At 44.7% G+C, this 15316-nt stretch overlaps 1 protein-coding gene across 6 annotated transcripts in view; it reads right to left on the bottom strand.

The window, feature by feature from the left end:
• The window catches only part of Gria1 (glutamate receptor, ionotropic, AMPA1 (alpha 1)), a 318674-nt gene that overhangs the window by 21124 nt on the left and 282234 nt on the right, over window positions 1-15316 (bottom strand). The window lies entirely within an intron of this gene.

Here is a 15316-nt window from a genome sequence, read left to right as displayed (position 1 = left end):
TCTGGAAGCTTCCAGAAAGTTCGAACTTTATGCATTATGACTACTGTTTAGGATTAAAAGAGAAAGGCAAAGAGTATTATGAATCTTCCTGTCAGAGCCACCATGGTGAGATGTGGCTGCTTAGGAGACTGCGGACACCTGTTCTAGAAAGTCAGGTTAGTTCTGACCATTGGACAGTAGGTACACAGGACAGATCCAGAGCCGTCTGCAGGGGCCAAGAGAATGTGTCTTAATCTGGGTCCTGACAACTCCCATCTGCCCCACCGAGACCCTGGTGTTGAGTGTGTGTGTGTGTGTGTGTGTGTGTGTGTGTGTGTGTGTGTGTGTGTGTGTGTGTTGGGCCCATGGATATATGTGTAAGTAGACTCTGCCTCCCTAGTTGGTTGATACCTCATCTCACAGTGGCCAGTCAAGCTCTTTACCTGTCTCCTTTATCATCTACCTTCTTTCTCCTAAGAATTCCTCTGAGGGTGTGCTATCTTATATTTACTCCCAGCTTTTCTTTAATGTACCCAAGGGCAACTCATAGACCGCTGTGCAACTATAATGAAAGGAAGGAGTGTGGCTGGTTGGAGATGTCCTAGCAGGCAGCAGGGAGCCTTGATGGGAAGGCTGGCTGTGTAATTCAGCTCAGTCCCTGTGGCCTCCTATCCTGGATCTTTCACTTGGATGAGGTCGAGATTCCCATCACACCCCACGTTGACTCTGAACACTCTAGTTTTCATTGTCTTAGTTACTTGTTTGCTTTTGGAAGATGGAACCTTTGGCTGTTCTGTGGCTCAAGTGTGATCAGAAGTGTGCTGGTCCCTCCCTGGGAAACACTTTCAACTCTCAGGAACTCTGCTTATTGCAACCATTACCTTTGATTTACGATTGTCAGTCATTGGCCAGCTAAGTAGACTGTAGCATATGGATCCCCAAAGGCAGAGGAGAGAGGCTCTGAAGGCTGGTTTGCTGCCTGAAAAGGACTTTGTATTTATGCTTTCACTTTCTCCACATGGGGAGCTTAAATGTGGGCAATTTTCAAGCTCAGAAAACAGTTTCCATTAACTGGGAAAGGCACTCTTTAGTCTTTTAGATACCTGCACAGGCCAACTCCCTTCCTAGTTACTCTCTCATAAAGAATGAAAAGTAAGAAAAAAAAAACGAATAAAATAAGAGTTATCTGAGTTTGAGCCACAAATTGAAGGCATCAGTGGATGTCCCTGAGATTTCCCAGGGGAAGAGTTATGCTTTCCTTCTTTCCTCCCTTGTTCTCAAATTTAAGTGGCTATAGGTAGAAAGACTCATATAGGAGAGGGAGGAAAATAGACAAAGAAAAGAAGGTGCAGGGAGTGACCGAAAGGGAATAAATGTGAGGCTCCCAGGATCTACTGTGGACATTGTGGGAAGAGTTACATCCTGTGTCGGTGGAGTCATGACCTTAAAAAACAAGAACTATATAAGGCTGACCTTCCTGGAAGACCTGCAGCCTTGACTTTGCAGGCTCTCCCTCTGTAACACTGTCCTAGCTGATTGTTCTGCAGACCCAGCACCTTCAAATAAACCATCGGTTTCCTGAGCAGAGCAGACCCTTTCTGCTGCTGTAGACCATTCTTCACATTAAAGACTGGATTCTCTGTGCTGTATATAGGTTTGAGAATTTTCTTTTTTTCTTTTTTTGGTCAGATGAGTGAATGAACAAATAAATGGAAAAATTAAGTTCAGTATCACCTACATGAATATTACAATGAATATTTGGCAAACTTAGCTGTCTGTAATGGAAGAGAAGAGGAATGGGACGCCAGCAGAGACAATGTGGAGGGACAGTCAAATCAGTGTGACGGATATACATTTTATGAAGGGTTTGTTGTGGTCTGGGCATCCAACAAAACCATTGACCCACTTCACTCTGCGGTCACATTCCTACATGGTTGTCAGTTTTTACTGCTTGAGTTCTGCAATCTATCCACACTCTGCCCATGGTTCCCACTCAGCTCTGTATGGCTCCAGCCCATGCACATGGCTACTGTGTTCTACTACCTTCCAAAGATAGGGTGCTATGTAACCTTTCCAGTGCCCAATGAACTGTCTACTCCCCCTTGAAGCTTTGGCATAGAACAGACTGCTGCAGATCCCCAGTACCAGCAGAACAAGCAGGGGTGAGACCTTGGCACATCATATCATAGAGCAACTGTTATTAATAGCTTAGTAATGATTTAATATGCTACAGAACATTTTACCCAGGAGACATGGAAGCCTCTCAAAAGTTGATTACACCATAGGTCACAAAGCAATCCTTAACACACACACACACACACACACACACACACACACACACACACACACACACACACACTCATTCTCTCTCTCTCTTTCTCTCTCTCTCTCACACACACACACACACACATATGTAGGCACACACAAAACCAAAAATACACATACACACACATGCAGGTGCACACATGAACGCACGTGCACACACATGCACAAGGTCAAGATAATTTGGAGTATCCTATCCAATCATTGTAGGATGAAGTAAGAGAATATTCAGAAACTACACAAAATACTTAGAGCCTGAACAGCACATTTGAACAAACAATAAATCACTGAAGAAATCGTGAAGGAAATTAAAAATTCTTGAGAAACAGATGAAAACACAACCTCCCAGACCCTCTGGGAGTCAGCAAAGTAGTCCTAAGAGGAAGTTTTACGGCTAGAAGTGTTCACAGTCAGAAATCATAGAGACCTCAAATAAAAGCCAAAACCAACAGTGCATCTCATAGCTTTAGCAAATCAAGAAGGCAACACAAACCCAGTAGACAGCAAGAAACAACGATTAGGCAGATGGTGATGGGGGTGGGGCATGGATGAATAATAAACAGAATAAATCAACTGAAGATTCCACTCTCTGTCATAAAGGTTAACAAGATTACAACTCCCAAGCCATGATAAAAAGTCCTAGAGAAATTAGGAACAGACAGAACATTCCTCAAAGCAATAAAGCCAACATTATATTAAATGGGAAAACAAACTGAAAACATTTCCTCTAAAATATGCGATGAGGCAAGGGTGGTCACCATTTCCACTCCTAGTCAATATTGTGAAGTTGGAGCCAAAGAGATAAGGAAGACAAAGATGTGAAAGACATGGAAACAGGAAAGGGAGGGGTACAAGCATCTCTCTTCACAGACTGCGTGATTCTACACTTGAGGCCCTATCAGAATATTCTTGGATTTAATGGACACCTTCAGTATGGTATCATGATATAAAACCAACACACAAAAAATCAGAAGCCTTCACATATATCAAGTAAAGAACTTTCTGAGAAAGAAATTAGAAAAACTATCTCATTTATAATAGCCCCCTCACATAGAACTAGAAAAATAATTCAAAAATTAATATGAAAGTACAAAAGACCATATAAAGCCAAAACAATTCTAAATAGGAAGAACACTGCTGGAGGTGTCTCAGTATCTGAGCTCAAATTATTCTACAGAGCTATAGTGACAAGACTCATGGTGGTTGCATAAAAACAGGTGTGCAGACCAACGTAATAGAACAAAGGATAAGCCCATACAGATAATGGCCACTTAAGTTTTGACAAAGGATAAAAACCCTATACTGTTAAAAGATAGCCCACTTAACAAACAAATGGTGCTGGCAAGACAGATATCCGCACATAGGCGAATGAACTTGGACCCTCATTCCTCACCCTGCACAAAACTCACCCTGCACAGATCAGAGACCTTAAAGCCTGGAGTTTTGAAACTTGTAGAGGAAAACATTGACAATATACCCCAAGCTGTAGAGATAGGTAGAGGCTATTGGGGCAGACTCCGAAAGCACAGGCTTAGCCCTGAGAATCAACAAATAACATGGCATGGAGTCAAAGGTTCTGCATTGAAAGACAAACCATTAACCCTGTGAACAGCTGTTGAAAGACAAACCATTAACCCTGTGAACAGCTGGCCTATGGAACGGGAGAAAACGCCTTGCCAGCTATACATTGGACAGAGGGTTGAGACCTAGCACTTAAAATAACTTAAAAAAAATAATCCCCCAACCCCTGCCAGCCAATAAATAGGCCGATGAACAGACTTCAAAAGAAGTGTACATGGTGAGTAATATTATTTTTTTTAATCAACACTCCCAGTCATCAGGGGAATGGAAATTCAAACCGTTTTGAGATTCTAGCTTAGCTAAGTCAGAGCATCTGAGATCAAGAAGGCAAATGTGGTGAGACTGCAGGGAAGGAGAATCCTTGTTCACTACTGATAGGAAGGCGAATGGGTACAGCTATTATGGAAATTGGCGTGGAGGTTTCTCAAAAAACTAAAAATGGAGCTTTCATATGACCCAGCTGTGCCTCTCCTGGATGTGCATCCCACTGTATCACGCCACTGAGCCGCTGGCTCACCTGTGGTCACTTTTGCTCTGTTCACAATGGTATGATATGAAACCAGCCTAGATGTCATCAGTGGACGAATGCATAGTGAAAATGTGGCATATGTACACAAGAGAATTTGACTCAGCTGTAAAGAAAAAGAAAATTTGTAGGAAAATGGATGGATTTGGAAAGCTTTGTGTTAAGCTGAAGGGGCACTGTAACTCTGAGGCTCTGGGCCATAATCCATCCTCCAGACGGCGGGTGGCTCCTAGACATCTAGGTTTTGTGGATAGGAAAACAGTAATTAGTGAGGATGGGAGAGAAAACAAACAAGTGTGAATTAAATGTTAATTTTGGCTGAGTGCAATGTTTAAAAGAATGGTCATCAGGTAACACACACCACCGAGTGGGAGTATGGATGCTGGAGGACTTAGATCTGTCTCTCTGTCTGTCCGGTTTCACTGCAGGCTGTTGAGAACTCTGTGTTGGGCAGGCCATGGCAGGTCCTTAGCCTGGTGTTTGGGGTTCGATTTTGTGCTTTTACCATCTCCTCCCAGGACCAACTCAAGAAGACTCAGCATAGGCATCTGTCCACCAAGTACTCCTGATGGCTGTGCCTGTGTGTCACCCATACAGACAGGATCCAGAGAACTGATTTTGATGGCTAATGACAATGGACATCATTATTCTCATCCAGAAAGGATTAGGGGGAGGGAAGATTAAACTTGGGTGACAACTTGCTAGCAAATACAACTATCTTTTAATTCTAAAAACTGACAATTTTCCTGGTGTTAAATTACAAGGGAGGAAACTGTGTGAGTCTTTCTACAAAAGAAATCATGGTAGACAAGAAAGTTGTCTTTTAAAGATTAAAAAAAAAATCTCTCTCTCTCTGTGTGAGTGTGTGTGTTTATGTGCACAGATGTGTCTATCAGGTGCCTGCAGAGGCCAGCAGAGGGCACTGTATCTCCCAAAACTAGAGTCATAGGCAGTTGTGAGCTGCCCAACATGTTGTTGGGGACTGAACCCATGTCTTCTGCAAGAGCAGCTAGTACTCTTAACCCCTGAGCTATCTCTCCAGCTCTAGACATTTTAGATTAAAATTTTAAAGTCCTGTGTGTGTGTGTGTGTGTGTGTGTGTGTGCGCACACTTGCATATGAGGGCTGATGGCTGCAGATGACAGAGGCATTGAAGTGTGTATGTGTAAGCGTGCATGTGAACATGTATATGGGGATGTGCGTATGTATGTGTGTGCACACTCACACACATTTGCAGGTGAGTGCAGGTGGCTGCAAAGGCACTGGATTCCTCTGGAGGAAAGTTACCTTTTCGTAAAAGTAAAGGTAACCAAGGTGAGCATCTTATGAAAGCCATTTTAAATCATGCATGCTAGGTACATGCTCCAGCCTTCTGTCACCTCAGCCTAGAGACATTTTTTTTCCTGATAAGTCCAAAACACATGGGGGAGGCACACCTGTAATCCCAGCGATCAGGAGGTGGAGGTGGAAGACTCTGAGTTGGAAGCCAGAGCCTCAGGACAGGAACTTGGAGGTAGGAACAGAAGCAGAGGTCATAGGGGAGTGCTGCTTACTGGCTTGCTCCTCATAGCTTGCTTAGTTTGCTTTTGTATGCAAGTCAGGATCACCTGCCCAGGGGTGGCACTGCCCTCAGTGGGCTAGACCCACTCCCATCAATCCTTAATCAAGAAAGGGCCCCACAGACTCACCCATAATTCAATCTAATTGAGTCATTTTTCCCTCTATTAAGATTTCCTCTTTCCATATTATCCTGGCTTTTGTCAAGTTGACATAAAAACTAGCCAGCCCACCATGATTAAGAGAAGTCAGAGTTGGGTCAAAACAGGACCAAAGAGTCAGTAGGTCTGAGTTTCAGACAGCATTGCTGTAGATCATTGTGTTCTTCAAAATCCCTTCCATCTTTACACCAGTCTGTAACACCATTGACAATGAGCATCACTGAGGGAAATTGATTCAAAGTTGCAGATTCAGAGACTGATCCTAACCCTAACCCTAACCCTAACCCAAACACTAGCCCTAACCCTAACCCTAACCCTAACCCTAACCCTAACCCTAACCCTAACCCTAACCCTAACCCTAGCCTTCCCACCTGCTTGGGAGGGTTGGAGGTGCTGGGACAGTTAATTGATGACCAAGGCAACAGAAGCAAAGAATTAGTGGAGTTAGACTTGGAGCCCCAATGTATGAGTAGATGCCCAAGAACCCTTTAAGAGGGACAGTCAGGGTCAAAGCTTCCTTCTTTGTGAGGATGCCTGGTGCTAGTCCTCCTTGGGTCAGAATTAGAGAGCCCCCTCTCTGGAGAATTGATGTGGTTGGTCCAGTAGAGGTGGCAAGAATATGTCTGCCTTTGGTTTTTAGATCTACCAAACAACATCAATAAATTGACTTAAAAAAGGGTGAACAACATATGCAGAGAACTCTTATGTATCTTCTCTGGAAGGGTGTACACATCTGATATAAGCCCCTTGATGATTTTACAAATTACATTTTGTGGCAGACATATAGCTACAATGGTTTTACCCAAGGGAACCAGCCCCATTTCTCTTGTGGGAAGAGGCTCATTGTATATAATTATGATCTGTGATCTTAGCATGGGGCTGTTCATAAAAGGTTACTAGAGAATCTGGCTCAACTTGTGGTTATGCCCCATCTTTCTGCCTTCTCTGGGTCAAAGCTTTGCTCAAACATGGGAGCTTTCTGCTTTCAGGCTTATGGGTAGATGCTGTATGGCTCTGAGATGATTTGAGGTGTTCAGTCGGAAAGGAAACAAAGCCACACATGGGAGCATCTTATTTGATGTCTTGACACTTCTACCTCGTTGCAAAGGACAAAAGCTGAGTGTGGCCAATCTGAGAGAAGGCAGCTTGGTTCAGACAGGGATTCCATTCAAGAACCTTTTGTACGAAGCACACACTGTTCCTTTTGGTCCTAGGACTACCTTGCAAAGTCCAAAACATGTTCTCATTTGGAAGATCAGAGCATGAAGCATCAGAGGTGTCAACTAATGATGGCTGCCACTTTGTGGTCACATCACTGTGTGAAGTACTTTGCATTTGTCTAGCGGCACTGGTTGGTTCAAACTGTCAACTTGCCAAGACACAGAATCACCCGAGAAGAGAATTTCAACTGAGGAACAGTCAAGGTTAGGCTGGCCTAGGTACCTACCTGTTGGGGGCGGGTGGGGTGTGTTTTGATCATACACTGACCCACTCTGTATGTGGGCAGTGCTGTTCAGGGGGTCGGGCTCCCAACTGTGCGAGAGGTGTTGGAGGAAGCTGGCTGAGTGTTGGAGATAAGCAAGGATGAACTTGTCCCTCTCTGCTCTTGACTCTGGATGGGAAGTGACTAGTCGCTTGAGTTCCTGTCCCAGCTTTCTTGGTGATAGACTGTGACCTGGATGTGTAAGCCAAATAAACCTTTCCTCCCTAAGTGGCTTTTGTTTTCATCTCTCACAGCAGCAGAAAACAAGCTACCACACTTAACTACTTAGACAAAGAATAAATGCTAGCTGCTTCCTTCATATTTAGGGAAACCGAGGCTCAGTGAGGTGAGGTAACCTGTCCTACAGACTCTTGTGGCTGCCTAGCAGACCCAGAGTCTACCATCTTGACTCTGGTCCTAACCGCCACTTACTGCTACTTTCCCAAGATGGAAGAGCTATAATGTGGAAGAGTTTGAACACAGGGCTGATATATCCTAAAGCTTGCCTAATTTCCAAATCCACAAGCCCCAAGTAGCAGAGTCAGGTGTACATCAAAACCTTTCCCCTCTTGGTCTGTCTCTGTGCTATAGCAGCTACCATCTCAGAAAAATCAAAAAAAGGCTCCGGGGTGTGTGGGATAAAGTTGTCGAGGAGCTTGCTATTTTTGATGGATGCTAGGAGGAAGCAGCACACAATTTGTATATCAGCAGGAGAAAGCCCGGCTCTGGCAGGCAAAACACAGCCCTGGTGAGTGCTGCTGTTCTCGCCTAGGTAAGGGCCATCACTTCTTGTGTTGCTCATCTCCTTCCTTTCTGCCTCACATTCTCACCTTCCTCCTCTCTCTCTAATGTGTTGCTTTGCCATTTACGAGCTGCCCAGCCAGGAGTGGTAACAGTGGAGTTCTAACAACAGTCAGAGCGAGTCTGTTTGTCTTTGTGATTCCACTGGCGTCCCGTGTGATGATTAATAAAGAAGGCAGGGCTGCCTCTTCCTATGGCATTGGAGGAGGTGTTGGGGCCAGGGCTTCTATTGTCTTGTGTTCCTGGTGTTTCCCTGAATGCTTTAAAGATGGTGCCTTAAGGACAATGGCCATCATGCATGGCAGGTGGGTACCTTCATTAGCACTGTGGTGGGGCTGTGAAAAACAAGGAAGACTTTACAGGCAATCAGAGCATTTCCTAACCATGTCGCACAGTGCCTTTTGAGAACTTAAGAAAATTATCATCTCCCCGAATCTTAGGCAGAGACTGGGAAATGGGGATAGCTGAATCACAAGGCTAGGAGAAGATAGGACACAGGGGAAGAATGCACATAGGGCACTGCATACACAGGGGCGGTGAAGACCTTGTGGTACCATCAGTCTAAAGTGATCTGCTCCATGGAGTGGAAACCCCCCCCCCCCAAAACATGGAATTTTGGGAGGCATGCCTTATTGGGGAGAGGGGCTCAGTTTAAGCCATCACAGGCAAGCAAGGAGACCTCATTATGTGTTAGACATACTTTTGCCATTTGGATTTAAGTATATGGCAAGACATTAACCTAGAGGATGACCCCTTCTCAGGGAGGCCACATGTGCTCCACAGATGAACAGTGTAGGATGGAGACAAGAGTGTTTTGTATGGAATTCAAGCTAGAAGCAAGAATCTGCTTTTCAATTTCCACATTAGTTGCATAAGTCCGAATGCATGTGTGTGTTTGTACATGTGTTGAAATCTATATATTTAATGTTCCTGATATCGTTATTTGTTGATTTTCAATTTTTTTGAGACAGGATATCTTGTTGCCCAGGCTGGTTTGAACTGATTATATAGACAAAGCTGGCTGTAAATGGCAAATCCTCCTTCCTTCACTACCTGAGCGCTGAGATTATAGTCGTATGCCACAACACATGGCTGTGATCTTAACTGTCCTGTCACCTTTTCTTCACATGTCTATCTCTGAGGAGACATTCTTGTTTAATACTGGAGGAGACATTCTGGAAATGAGGCTGCTTGAGTTGTGAATCCAGCATAGGGAATCTTAAGCCAATTCTGTCACCTCCCTGTGCCTCAGTTTCCTGAGCTGTTTGATGAAGACAGAGACAGCAATACATTCATAGCTCCACTGTGTGAGTAAGAGGACATAGGCAGTACTTCTTGCAGGTGTTTGATGAACTTTGAGTTAACTGTCAATAAGCAAGCCCTCACCACACTATAGGCCTGGGCATACGGCCCAGGATATTGCCCCCGTACCCTGCGATGCTTTCTCTGTGGTCCATTCCAGGTGTACTGACCTGAGAAAGCTTCTCTCTTTTGGAAAATCTCCATCTCTATTTAAATGTGCTCAAAGTTGCACATGGCCATCAACACACACACTCACATAAACTCCCCCCCCCATAAACACTCATACACAAAACTCCCGCACACATATAAACACCCCCACATACATAAACACTCACACATATAAACACTCCCACACACAAACACTCCCATGCACATAAACACCACCCACACACAAATACTCCCCCACACATAAACACTCCTCCACATATATAAACATCCATTCACACAAATACTCACTCACATAAACATTCACACACATAAAGACTCTCACATATACACACTCATACACACATTCATGCATACACACACACAAATGCACACATAGACACACACATATAAATGCACACACACATAACTCTCTCACACATACATGTGTGTACACACATGTGTGTGCACACACACATTTCACATGTCCTTTCTTCCTTCCTTCCTTCCTTCCTTCCTTCCTTCCTTCCTTCCTTCCTTCCTTCCTTCCTTCCTTCCTTCCTTCCTTCCTTCCCTCTTCCTTTTCTTTGTCTCTCCTCCCAGCCTTTCTCCTTTTCTCTCACTCTTCCTTCTTATCCACTGACTTCCCTTCCTATCTTCTCCTTTTCCAGCTCTTCAGAGAATGGAGGATGCAGACTAGACAGCCTCACTGTCAAGAGCGCTTTGTCTCTGATCAGACCTGACCTGGGTCACTGAGTTCATGGGGTTACCATGACAACATGTATCCCTGGCTACCCATCAGGAGGCAAAGACCAATTGAAAGGGACTGCCATTTCCCTGGGACATACTGTATTTATCCTTAGCAGCAGGGCCCTGCACCAGTACTAAGCTACAGGAAGAGAGGCTGATACTTGTGAGTGTGGGAGGGAGGGAGGGAGGAAGAAATGAAATATTAGCGTTTTATTTTTTTCAGCATATTCCCTGTAGAGGAGGACTGCAGATTGTTCTTGGAGAGAGACATTTTATTTCAAATGTAGCCAGTGTGTGCAGTGGAGAGGGAGATGGGCTAGGCTCATGTGTGTTTCTGACACAGTGGGTTTTACAGAGAAGGAACAAACAAATTATTTAGATCTAAAGTGACTTTTGATGGGTCTAAGGAGGAGATGGATAGAAAACCTTAAGATGTGTCTTCTGTGACAGGTCCTTTGTGGAATTTTATCAGTTTGTTGAAGAAACTTCATGCAATTATTATTCCAGACTTTCATGGCTGTGTGTGTGTGCATGACGTGTGTATGTATGTATGTATGTATGTATGTATGTATGTATGTATGTATGTATGTATGTATGTATGTGTGTGTGGATAAGAATGTGTATGTGCCACAGGATGTGTGTGTGTGTGAGTATGTGTGTGTGGTGAGCTTATGCATGTGCCACAGGATCACAGAATGTGTGTGTGTGTGTGTGTGTGAGCATGTGCATGTACCACAGGATTATGTGTATATGTGCGTGCGTGCGCGCACGCACACGTTGATGAAGGACAACTTGACAGAGTTGGGTCCCTCCTTCCACCTTTATTTACATAGGTTCTGGGAATTGAACCCAGATCACCAGGACTGTGGAGAAAGGCTCTGAGTCACTCTCTGAGTCACCTCACTGGCTCAATTCCCCTTTCCAGATAAGAAAGCAGAGGTTTATAAAGCTTTCATGACCTGGCAAGGTCAGACACTGGCGACGTCACAGACCTATGACCTGAATTGAGTTATGTGCCTCCAAAGCTGGGTTCCCCAACAGCCTTGCTGCTATGTGCTACCCCTCCCCCCAGCCCCTCCATGCCCTGCTTGGCCCCTACTGCTGACCTGTCCTTTTCCCTTAACTTTTTATTTTTTTCTCCGAGACAGGGTTTCTTTGTGTATCCCTGGCTGACCTGAAACTCACTCTGTAGACCAGGCTGGCCTTGAACTCAGAGATCTGCCTGCTTCTGCCTCCCAAGTGCTGGGTTTAAAGGCATTCGCCATCACTGTTCGGCTTCCCTAAACTTTTTTAGCCCTCATTTGCAGAACAGAATCCCTAGAGAGTCATTCAGTCTCTGTATTCCTCGATCCCACACTATGGATCTGTGGAATCAGATTACTGGAGTCTGGAAGAGACATTTTCCCCCCTTAAAACCAGCTCTCCTGGGAATCTCAATAGAAACTGAAGTCAGGGCTGAGTCTTTAGAGGAATAGACTGGATGCCACACAGATCACTTGTTTTTTGGTTTCTCAATTATTTCCAGAATCAATGTGACTGTCTGGGAGAAGGGAACTCCTCACAGCCTTCTGTAGCTCTCAGATCAGCACCAGGCAAAGAAATAGTGTTGGAGGAAGGATGCCCCCCAGAGCTGCCTCCAAGGTCCCCATGTGTGTGCATCTCATACATCCTTGATGAAAGTGGCTATCACGTTCATTCTTTCTTTACCCAGATGCTAATACAGACAGTTATTAGAAGTAGCATGAAGGGAGAAAAAAGTATCTCATGGGAACTCTACAGAGATGGAATTGTTGTTGAGTAATCCAGAGATTCTTTTATGTTTGAAAAAAAGAACAAAGAAAAAACAGGCTGGAGCCTGAAGTGGCCACCTCCTGAAGCCATGCAGGACTCCCAGCAGAAGGATAAGGATACCAACCCATTCACTAAATCTTTGACCCAAAATTTTTCCTGCATACAAGAAGTGCAAGGACAAAGATGGAACAGGGACTGAGGAAGTGACCAACCAATGACTGGGACAACTTAACATTTATCCCATGGGCAAGAACCAATCCTTGACACTATTAATAATACTGTTAGGCTTGTAGACAGGAGTATAGCATAACTGCCCTCTGAGAGGCTCCATCCAGCAGCTGACTGAAAGAGATATAGAGAGCCACAGCAAACATTAGACAGAGTTTGGATAGTCTAGCAGAAGAGTTAGAGGAAGGATTGAGAGATCCAGAGGGAATAGGGAGCCCATAAGAAGACCTACAGAGTCAACTAACCTGGACCCTTGGGGGTCCCAGAGACTGAACTATCAACCAAAGAGCATACATGGGCTGGGCCTAGGCACCCTGCAATATGTAGCAGATTGTTGGTCCCCAACAACTAGAGCAGGGACTTTCCCTAACTCTGATGCCTGCCTGTGGATTCACCTTCTCCTACTTGGGATGCCTTGTCTGGCCTCAGTGGGAATGGATGTGTCTAGTCCCATAGTGACTTGATGTACCAGGGTGGGTTGGTACCCAGGGACTCCTTACCTTTCTCAGAGGAAAAGGGGAGAGGGTATGAGGGAGTACTAGGGTAAAGGGAGGCCTGGGACTGGGATGTAAGGTGAATAAATAAATTAATGTGAAAAATCAACTAGAAGAAGAAGAGGAAGAGGAAGAGGAAGAAGAAGGAGAAGAAGGAGAAGAAGGAGATGAAGAAGAAGAAGAAGAAGAAGAAGAGGAAGAGGAAGAGGAAGAGGAAGAGGAAGAGGAAGAGGAAGAGGAAGAGGAGGAAGAAGAAGGACATGAAACAACTTGAGGAGATACCTGGTAGCCTGTATGATCCTGGCTGGTGGGCTAGGAGGCTGGCATCCCTTGAAGCTATGCCTTACATGACCTTTCACTCATTTCAGAGCAAATGTGAAGTGATTTTGTTTGGGAAGCCAGTCCTTGGCAGCATCAGTTGGTACTTGTTTAGTCCTTGGCCAACATCACCAAATCTCAATAAAGACAACTTCCCAAACTACTCACCTTTAAAGCAAAGACTATAGCAAACATGGTGGTAGCCACTTCTTCCCTGTCTCTATCCCATCATAAATTTTGGCCAGTTCACTGCCTACTTCCAAGATGTCCAGGACAGCTTTGAAAGTGACTTATCTGCCTGGGACCCTCCTTTCCTGCCTACTCTCATTACAAACCCCCTCCAGATAATGTTTAGAATCAAGGTGCCTTCTTGTCTTTGGGTTACTCTTCTGACCTCTGCTGACATCAAACCCAAGTTGCAGAGGCAGCTGCCACCGTTCACTGTAGACTGTAACTCATGGCTCTTACTTCTTGACATTTCTTCCAGTTGGTAGGACCCTAGCAATTCCAGACAAGCTCTATGCTTGCCATTTTCTGCACTGGTCCAGTCTGGTCTTCTATTCTTTTCTCTTATAGTTCTTCAGTGCTTTTACCCAATGCCACTTGGCCAATCCTGTCTCTTAGACATGTCTCTTCTCCCTTTGATTGCCATTAATTGTCTTATGCCCCCAGCAAAACAGTAGGTGTGTATTTCTGCTCAGGATCTCTTCTGGACACTACACCACTTAGGGACTGGAGTTGCTTTTCTCACCATGACTCCCTCAGTCCTATGAACAATGTTGTGTGTGTGATGGGTATCAGAAGGGGAGCTGTGAAATGGAATAGCTCAGGGAGTAGATAGCAGACCTTTCTGAGTACTTGTCATTCAGGAAGGCTCAGGGAAATAACTGCCTTGTGTTCCTGTCCCCTTGGCCCAAACATCTGGCATGGACAATATGTGACAGGAGACTGAGATGTCACAATCACAGAGACCACAAAAGCCCCCACATACCACAGTCAATTAAAGACCAGACTTTGACCAATGTCATGATTAGGGTATAACTTAGCAAATCCATTAAACTCCTGGCCTATGGCTTGTGAAAGAGAGCCATTAGCTATGAATTCAACAGAGCTCAATCTAGTATAGACTCTTGCTTGGGTTTGTAAATAGAGGCCATGAACCTTGACCAAGGAGATTTAACACTTTGTCTCTAACTAAAGGGATTTTGCATCTCAGTGAAGAGACTGCAAAGGCCCATAGATTATAATTAGTGGATTTACTAATTGACTTTTCCCTAGTGACTGGCATTGGCCTGTCCATCTTTATCCAGAACCCAAAGACGTCAGAAACATAACTCAGCCCCTCACCCAAGCCCAAACATGCAGAGACAGCCAACAAACAGCATCTGTTTCAAAGGAATGCCACCTGTCCAAATGGAAAGCCAAGCATCGAGCTGCTTCGCTTCATCAGAGTGTTTGTTTCCAGGCTGGGGAGGCAAACGCTAATCTGTCACCGAGAGTCTTTTAGCAAACAGTGGGGACCATGACCTGGCTCCTGCTAAGCAGAGCTGACAGGTGTTTGAGCAACATTTTGGTCTCAGATCCTTCCTTCCTTCCTTCATTTCTTTGTTCCTTTGTTCCTCCATCCCTCCCTCCCTTCCTTCCCTCTGGTATCTGTGTCTTTCCGTCTGTCTCTGTGTTATATGTACATGCTGGTGTGGGTATTTGCACATGAGCATATGCATGTGGAGGTCATAGGTCAGTGTTGGATGTCTTCCCATATTGCTTTCTATCTTATCTCTGGAGACAGTGTATTTCACTGAACTCAGAGCTTGCTGATTTGGAGGGACAAATTTGGTGGTAGTGAGTTTCAGGAATCCTCCTGGCTCTGTTTCTCTAG

Source organism: Mus musculus, chromosome 11, assembly GCF_000001635.26.
Source record: "Mus musculus strain C57BL/6J chromosome 11, GRCm38.p6 C57BL/6J".
NCBI lineage: Eukaryota > Metazoa > Chordata > Mammalia > Rodentia > Muridae > Mus > Mus musculus.
The sequence above is the reverse complement of the archived record's forward strand: the minus strand, read 5'-3'. Positions and strand labels throughout refer to the sequence as shown.